At 39.1% G+C, this 8,268-nt stretch overlaps 1 long non-coding RNA gene across 1 annotated transcript in view; it reads left to right on the forward strand.

Moving 5' to 3' along the window:
- Positions 1-5,600, forward strand: part of LOC116788334 — a 31,614-nt gene extending 26,014 nt beyond the window's left edge. The window contains exon 3 of the long non-coding RNA XR_004357600.1: positions 5,540-5,600. This is a non-coding gene — a long non-coding RNA (uncharacterized LOC116788334). The remainder of the gene's footprint in view (positions 1-5,539) is intronic.
- The last annotated feature ends 2,668 nt before the right edge of the window (positions 5,601-8,268 follow it).

Below are 8,268 nucleotides of genomic sequence, written 5' to 3' on the forward strand. Positions count from 1 at the left end.
CATTAGTTGGTGAATATTGTTCTGTGCATTTTAATATCAGGGTGAATGTTTTGCTATGTGGAACTTGTAGAGATAATGAAACCTAACAATACTAAATTAAAAAAGCCCCAATTGCAACACCCTTGTTACATACTAAGACACCTGAATGAACAAATGTGCGTAGAATGAACAGGCAGAATTAATGCGGAGAAATGCACTGGCATTCAGACCAAAGCAAAACACAATTCAAACACCGAAGATTGCTGAAGCTCTTGGAACTTACTTCAAAAATACAAAGCCAAGGAAATATATAGCTAAAAATAAAAAGCAGGCTAAACCCACCACATATTTCTGAAGAGGGGCACTTCACTCCTAAACTACCACTAAACACCAACGTGTCACACTTTGTATGCACAGAGCAGTGACACATTGAACAGTGAGCAAGGACTCTCCTCTTTCCTTCTATGCAATTAGCTTCCATATTCATGTGTTCATGCACTATTGTTTTTGGCTTTTTATGCAGCAAGAATGACTTGTTGTCAGAGAAGAATATTCCTACAGATAAGATTTGTGTGCGTTCTTTTTCATTTGTTATTTTATTGTGTTTATTGCCTCATTTCAGTACATAATGTTTTAGCATCTCCTGTTACTTGAATATACAGCATCATCTCTCATTAGGATGTCTAATTTTATTATAGCTGACTAGATATTCAGATTTAATATTTTGATCTCACTGGCACACCCTAATAAACTTGGAAGCTGAACTGTTTCTGAGAGGGATGTATTTCTAAACCACTGAAGAACTAGTGCTATTATAGAGGGATTTACTTACTCCTATCTCTGCAACTTTTCATGTGAACTTGGATGATTTATTCAGACTTTTTGCCCTTCACTTTCCATTTATAAAATTAGCGTGTCCAATTGTCTGCTGGGAGGTGGATGAGCAAATATCAGTGGTGCTGCTGGGAATCTTCTGGCATTAACTGGTCTCCAAAATGTGACACAAAACACCTTTTCCTTGCTTTTTTCCAACCTTGTATTCTTAAATTGTAAGGAGTCTCTCTTTCCATGTAAATGATTTATAGAGAGGATCTCCAGCTTGATTGAGATCCCTAGAGATTATTCTAATACTGGTAAAAAGACATATTAATGTCTTGCAAGGGAAGCAAAGGAAGTCTTTCCCTCCATGTTTTTTTATTTGATCCATCTGTTAAACTTTCCCACACCTAAAATGTGACATGCACACATCTAAGATCCTGCTCTGTCTGTGTTTGTCACTTTCTCATTACAGTCAGTTGAAGCTTTGTCTCATTCCTGACACAGTGGGAGCAAGGTCTGCCAGCATGGGGAGAGGAGCCCTTGGAGATTCTTTTGTCTGGTGATCCTCTCTCATCTCTCATCTCTCTGTATCTTTTATTACATCTCATCCCCAGGGAAAAGATTCTTTCACAAGCCCTTTGGTCAAAGAAGGCACCTCAGCTGTCAACCCTTAACACATACATGAAGAGGACATTTGTTGGTGTGAAATACATGCAAAATGCAACAGGGATTATAAAATATTGAGCAAATCTACATGAGAGAGACAGGAATACAGAAATTCCCTCTAGTTCTCAATTCCTTATTTCTTGCTCTGTGTTCTTGGCTTGGCTTGTTTCAAGGCAACACAATAGTATTTACTTAAACCATCATTTACATTTTCAGATTTTGCTTTGGAAGAATTGCTATTGATGCCTGGGTTTATTTTGCATAGGACTTGGTAACAGCTCAATAAAAATTAGATTACAAGCCACTCATTATTCCTTAGGAAATATTAAGATTTATTAGCAGTGTCTCCAAAATTAAGTAGTTTAAAACTGGTACTTTTTAGAATTAAAGTGGGAAATATTGGTTTGTTTGATCTAGGGTGTAATTATGCTGAGTAGACTTTTTACTTACATATTTCCATTGTATAACATTGCACATTAATTGGTATACATATTGTAAAACAAATCCTCCATTCTGTCTCAGAATCCAGTGAATCCTGTGAAAGATGAATTTTGTTTCCAGAATTGTTGCAAACAAGGAAGTAAATAGGAGATGAAGCTGATTTTTATTATGAAATTTCAGTAAAAGCATGGAATGATGACAGTTCATTCTTTGCCATAAGGAATTTATGATGTAATTATGGGAGTTGCAATAATCTTCTTTCATTAGGAATACCTGAAAGATGAATTTGTTCTCATACAAATATTGCAAAATTGACAAGTTAAGGGTCCTTACCTAGATTTGCTACAGTGTGAGTTCTACATGCTCACCACTTTTCAGAGCTCTGCCTTGGTTTTGATTGTTTCTAGAGCCACTACTGTCTTTGTAATATCAAAAGCTGACATGAGTTATCAAAGTGTATTTCGTAAACTTTCCTCAAACTTTTAACTTCTGTTTAGTTTTTAAAACTAGAGATATAGAATTAGTGACATAACATTTTTTTATCTTCCTCTCTATCGTTCCTACTTTTTGTTAGTGGAAACAAACAACTGAATTGTTTGCCTTTTGTTTATACTTTTTTCTTTCATAATGATATTTCAAGACTTCTACCTCCAAATAGCTGTACTGTCAAAAAGGGGTATAGAAAAGTGATAAGAAAGCAATGAAAGGATGCCTGAATGCTATTAATATGTTGCATTCAATTGCAAATAGGAGTACAAGAAAAATGTGAGAAGGGAAGGAAGAATAAAAATAATGAAAATCTTTTGAAGCACATTTTGTTAGGTTTTGGGGGCAAGCTGGGCAGGAAATGTTATCTTTTGGAGATATGAGAATTATTGGGGAGTTTTTAACAAATACTTCTCTTCCTCCTTCCCCTTGTAATCTGGGACTCCTCATTATGTTTTAGCACTTTCAGAGACTCAATGAAAGAGTGCACAGAGCCCCAAAGGCCTTGTTTCTAGCCTTGCTTAATACAGGGAAATTGCTGGGCTGTTTGGAAAAGCTGGCTCTTCTGTTAAACTGGTGAATCTACTGGTCAGGGGAGATCATATATGAAGTTTTAGCCATTGGGGAGCAACAGGTTGCTATAGAGAAAACTTCTGAGTTTACTTTGAACTCCTGGTTTTTTTAAGGTTTTCATAGAGTCCAGTTCTGCTGTTGGGCTCTGACAGCAATTTGCCACTAGAAACAACCATTTACCCATATCCACTACCATAGGTACCAAAAATATGAGTAGCAATGCCAGCAGGTTTTTGTACACTCTGTCTTCCTGGCCTTATTCATTAACTACAGCATATTTTCTCATAATTGGTCAATTACTGCTGTTAAAAAATGGTTTATTAGCACATTAACCTACATTAATAGAGTCTTGTCTGAGAACTGCCACACATAACCAGTTTCTCAAGCTTTATAGATTTCAGTTATCCCTTTGTGTAATTCTCTGTATTAAAAAAACTGGGAGGAATTTCAGAGACCTGATGGTGAGAAGTATCTGGCATTACTTGGATCTGCCATACATATGGCATTATTCTTTACTCAAAATTGTATGTTCCTCACAAGACCTTCTGGAGTGTTTTAACTATCTGAAAATGTTGGAGAAAAATCTGTTGTGGTGGGCTGATGGAAAAGACTGATCCAAGAGCTCTAGGAACTGATGTCTGTTTCCAAAAAAATACAAAAAATCAGGATCTATGATGGGAAGTGTTATATCTCAGTATAGATGGGATTTGGAGAGTAGAAGGCTATATTTGACATCACACTTGCTATTTAATAATAATATTTAGCATTTGAAAATGACTCAGAATTCCTGAGCAACTGTGCTTGATGAAGAGACTCAAGGTACTAAGGGAGACAGGCAAAGAACCATTGGCCAAATGCTACCTGGTGCTCCAGAATCTATTGTTGATATACCTAAACAAACTCTCTCTTCATCATTTTCTCTGCTAATTATCCTCTTAATTTCAAAGTGGGTGACAAGATGGACAGTGTCTGTGAGGGTCTGGTGTATGTTTCATGGTGTAAAGAACAAAGGTACTGAGCAAAGAGAAGTTAAAACTCTGCTGCATGCTGAAGCAATAGCCAAGAGGTGTCCACTACTAAACAGTATTGTTTAACTTATTCATCAAAGACTTGGATGTCGTGAGAGTGCCTCCTCAGCAACTTTGCCGATGTCACTAAGCTGAGAGGAGCACATGAGACCCCAGAGTGCTGTGCAGTCCATCAGAAGGACCTCAGCAGGTTGGAGAGATGGGCAAAGAATTACAGAATCCCAGAGCAGTTAGGGTTGGAAAGGACCCCTGAAGATCATCTAGTCCAACCCCCCTGCTAAGGCAGGGTACACAGGAGCATATTCAGTTGGGTTTTGAATGTCTCCAGAGACAGAGACTCCATGACCTCTCTGGGCAACCTGTTCCATCTGAAACTCAACAAAAGCAAATGCAGGGTCCTCACCTGGGGAAGAATAACCCCAGGCACCAGCACAGGCTGGGGGCCAACCTGCTGGAAAGCAGCTCTGTGGAGAAGGACCTGGAGGTCCTGCTGGACAACAAGCTGTCCGTGTGTCCTTGTGACCAAGAAGGCCAATGGTATCCTGGGTACTTTAGGAAGAGCATTGCCAGAAGGTCAGGGGAGGTGATCCTGCCCCTCTACTCAACCCTACTGAGGGCTGGAATGTTATGTCCAGTTCTAGGCTCCTCAGTACAAGAGAGACTGTAGTGGGTCTGTAGTGGGTCCTGTGAAGGGCTACAAAGATGATTAAGGGACTGGAGGATCTCTTATGAGGAAAGGCTGAGGGGGCTGGGCCTGTTCAACCTGGAGAAGAGGTGACTAAGGGGATTCCTCACCAATGTCTATCTGAAGGCAGGGTATCAAGAGGAAGGGTCCAGGTTATTCTTGATGGTGCCAAGCAATAGGACAAGAGGCAACAGGTGGAAACTGATGCATAGGAAGTTCCACTTGAACATGAGAAGAATTTCTTTACTGTGCAGTGATTGTATACTGGAACAGGCTGCCCAGAGAGGTTGTGGATTCTCCCTCACTGGAGATATTCAAGAACTGTCTGGATACAATCCTGAACAATGTGCTCTGGGATGACACTGCTTGAGCAGGGATATTGAACCAGTGACCCACTTTGGTCCCTTCCAACCTTACCTATTCTGTGATTCTGTGATTCTGTAAAGTGACTTCAGATTACAAGAACCAGGATTTGGCCTCCTTGATCATTCATATGCCTTTAAAACCCTCAGAGGTATCCCATGACATAGGTTTCCACAGGTAAAAGTCTTCTCCTGATTATATTCAAGTGGAGTATTTTGTATCTGCCTTTTCATGTTGCTCTGGGTGGTATTTAGCAACTGTTCCTCCCTAGAATAGACCAATTGCCTTGTTAAACTTAATCTCAATGAAATAAAAATACTGCCTCATTAATACTAAACCTAACCTTCCTACTAATTATCATACCTAGCAAAGGGTTAAATGTCATGATATTTTACTTTTATGGCTGGCTATAGTTTTTCTAGTTGGTCTCATTAGCACTGACTGCCTTTGAAAATGCTTTTCAATTAATATAATTTTCACATATTTTTTAACCCTCCAGTTAAGTCCAAAAGAATCTTGATCAGGAAGAATTGGTGCGTGATGGGAACTGCGGAATCGGGAACCACCAAATAACTCAGCATGGATTGTTTCCCAGTAAGGAGTATTTGTATTAACCTTCAGTTTAATTAAATTAATTGTTCCACTAAGTAAGACTTTTGCAGAGTTTAGTGATATTATTAAGCAGTGTTTCTGCTGTACGTAGTAGGTATGGAATATGAAAACACATGGGCATTCTTTCAAATCTGAAGTCAGCTGCAAATGGTGCTAGATGAAATCACTTAGAAGGTGAAATGGCAGTAGAAAAAAAAATTTTGAAAGAATTTTCAGGGACTTCGGGGCTTTGATTTTGCAAATTTCTGGACTTACAGTATTTTGCCACCCACATACAGCATCCTCAATACAGGGAAGTTGTGAGTGGTATTCTGACAGAAGGAGTTAATCTAATCTAGCTATTTACCTTGTGGTCTTTTTGTAGCTGAATGCCATGTCATGTGATGAACTAATTAGACAGCTAGCTTCTTTATGAGCACTACTGAGAAACAGAAAATTCTCCTATTTTGCCTCCTCTACTCTGATCAAATCCCTCTAAGAGTCAGTCATCTCATCTGTTATTCCACTTGTAACTACTGAATGGTAGAGCTGTTGAAGTTGCATCCACTCCTAATACATAGGATCTATTAAAACTGTCAACTACGCTACTATTTTTGTGCAGTGGTGCAGATCCCATATTGTAAAGAGTTCAGAGGTGACCCAACACGGATATGATTTATGATTTAACTAAATAGATATCTCTTTATTGGATGATTCCCAAACAGAGTGACAAATAACCTCCTTTAAGCAGTTCTTGAGCCTTGAAACATAGGGACTCCTCAGTGGGATTTAATTAAGAATAATTTAATTGAATGCAGTAGAAAGAAATATGGATATTTGTGCACGATGATAACCTGAAACCTTCCAAAGAATTTTTGCATTTCTCTCCATACTTACCTTGTATGCTTATACATTCCTGCTTTTCTCCTTGCTAACAGACAGAGAGGGCTGACTTGTATTGAAAAACTTTTCCTGAGAGATGACAATAGAGGATCGTAAGGCTCCAGTCTCATTCAGCAAGTTTCTTAAAGGGGATTTGTTCTTTTTATACCCTGAGAGGGCACAAGGGATAAAACAAAACAAGGTTTTTCAGGAGGTTAAACAACAAACTTTTACTGACAAACTTTAGAAAATAGGAAACTTGGCAAATTTTAAAGGCAACATTCAATCACAATAAAGCAGTTCATGAAGCATTGACTTAGCAAACTCCAGCAAATCCAACTTTAAGTTACCCAGATTTCAGGAACGGGAAATTAGGAGAAGAGAGAAAGAAAGCAAGAGAGAGAGAGAAAGCAAAAACATACTCCTTTGGTTCCCTCATGGTCTTAGCCAAGGACAGTAGGGATGTGATCACACACGTCTTTGTGCAATGATTTTTATTTGGTCTGGCCTCCTGTGGCCACCCCCACACGTGGGCCTCTGGTCTGCTATCCATTCTGGAACTGGGTTAGGGGCTCCAGGGGTGGTGAGTGAAACATTACTTGTGGTGTGCCAGTGACTGACAGCCACTCCTGGGTTGTACTGGAGGCTCTAGGGAGGTGGGATGTGTGAGCAGTGCACTGTCCCACCTTTGCAGAACTTGCTCTGCCCTCTCCCCCCAGCACAGCTTAGTTGTTTTGAGCCAGGAATAATTTTTTCCAGTCTCTTGCAAGGGTGAATACCTTTTTTAGCAGCATCGTGAAGCAGTCAGAAGAATCTCACAGTCCTTGTGTGCGGCAGCTCTATGTTATAGGATGGAGGAAACAGCATTTCACCACAGGTCCGTGGGTGAAAAGGCTTACAATGAAAGAGGTGCCTAGATCCTGAAATTTTGGGCTGATGTTCAGCCTCAAAATGTGAATCTTGATTTACTACAGCAAATGAACATTCTTAGTATCACGAGTACTCAAAAAAATTTATCATGTAAAAAAATACACTCTCTCTAGCCTCTAGAAAGCCTTGGAGATTTGAGGCCTCTAGAAATTGAAGTTTTAAGAAAAGCTTAAAGATGCATTTGATTCTTTTGAGAGGAATGCCTCCTTTTCTGAGCTCTCTGTCATGGTTATGCCTTTCAGAATTTAGGTTTTTAGCAAGAAAATGACATCAAGAAAATGACATTTTTTAAATCATTATAGGGATTCTCTTACCTCACTGAAAAAAGAAATTTAAGACAAAGTATGCGTTTATATTATGACTTAGAAAAGAAAGCTTTTCTGCTTTCGACTTTAAAAGAGCAGGGAATCCTTTCTGATGCAACATCCTCATCAGAGAAAATGTTGTTACATAGTGCTGCTTGATCACTTCTGCATGAGACTCAGTGTAACTGTGTGTACGTATCCTCTAAATTTCCTTCGTTATTGTAAATAATATCACCCCACTGAGTAGGGAGGAAAGCAAGAGGTGAAGCTCCCAGTTTTTCTGGTCAGGATGTCAAGGATCAAAAACTGGGACACAGCTTCTAGGAAAATTATATTGACATCACCTCACCTCTCTGAGTTAGTACACAATCCAGTGGAAAAGTAGCATACGCACAAGACAGTATCATAGTAGATCTATAGATGGCAGCTACTGAGAGAAACTAAACCTGCTTAAGGAAACTCTTGTAGGCACTTGTGATACTGACTGGGCTTTCATGCATCTAATCAATTTGTTTTTCTC

Source organism: Chiroxiphia lanceolata, chromosome 6 (assembly GCF_009829145.1).
Source record: "Chiroxiphia lanceolata isolate bChiLan1 chromosome 6, bChiLan1.pri, whole genome shotgun sequence".
NCBI lineage: Eukaryota > Metazoa > Chordata > Aves > Passeriformes > Pipridae > Chiroxiphia > Chiroxiphia lanceolata.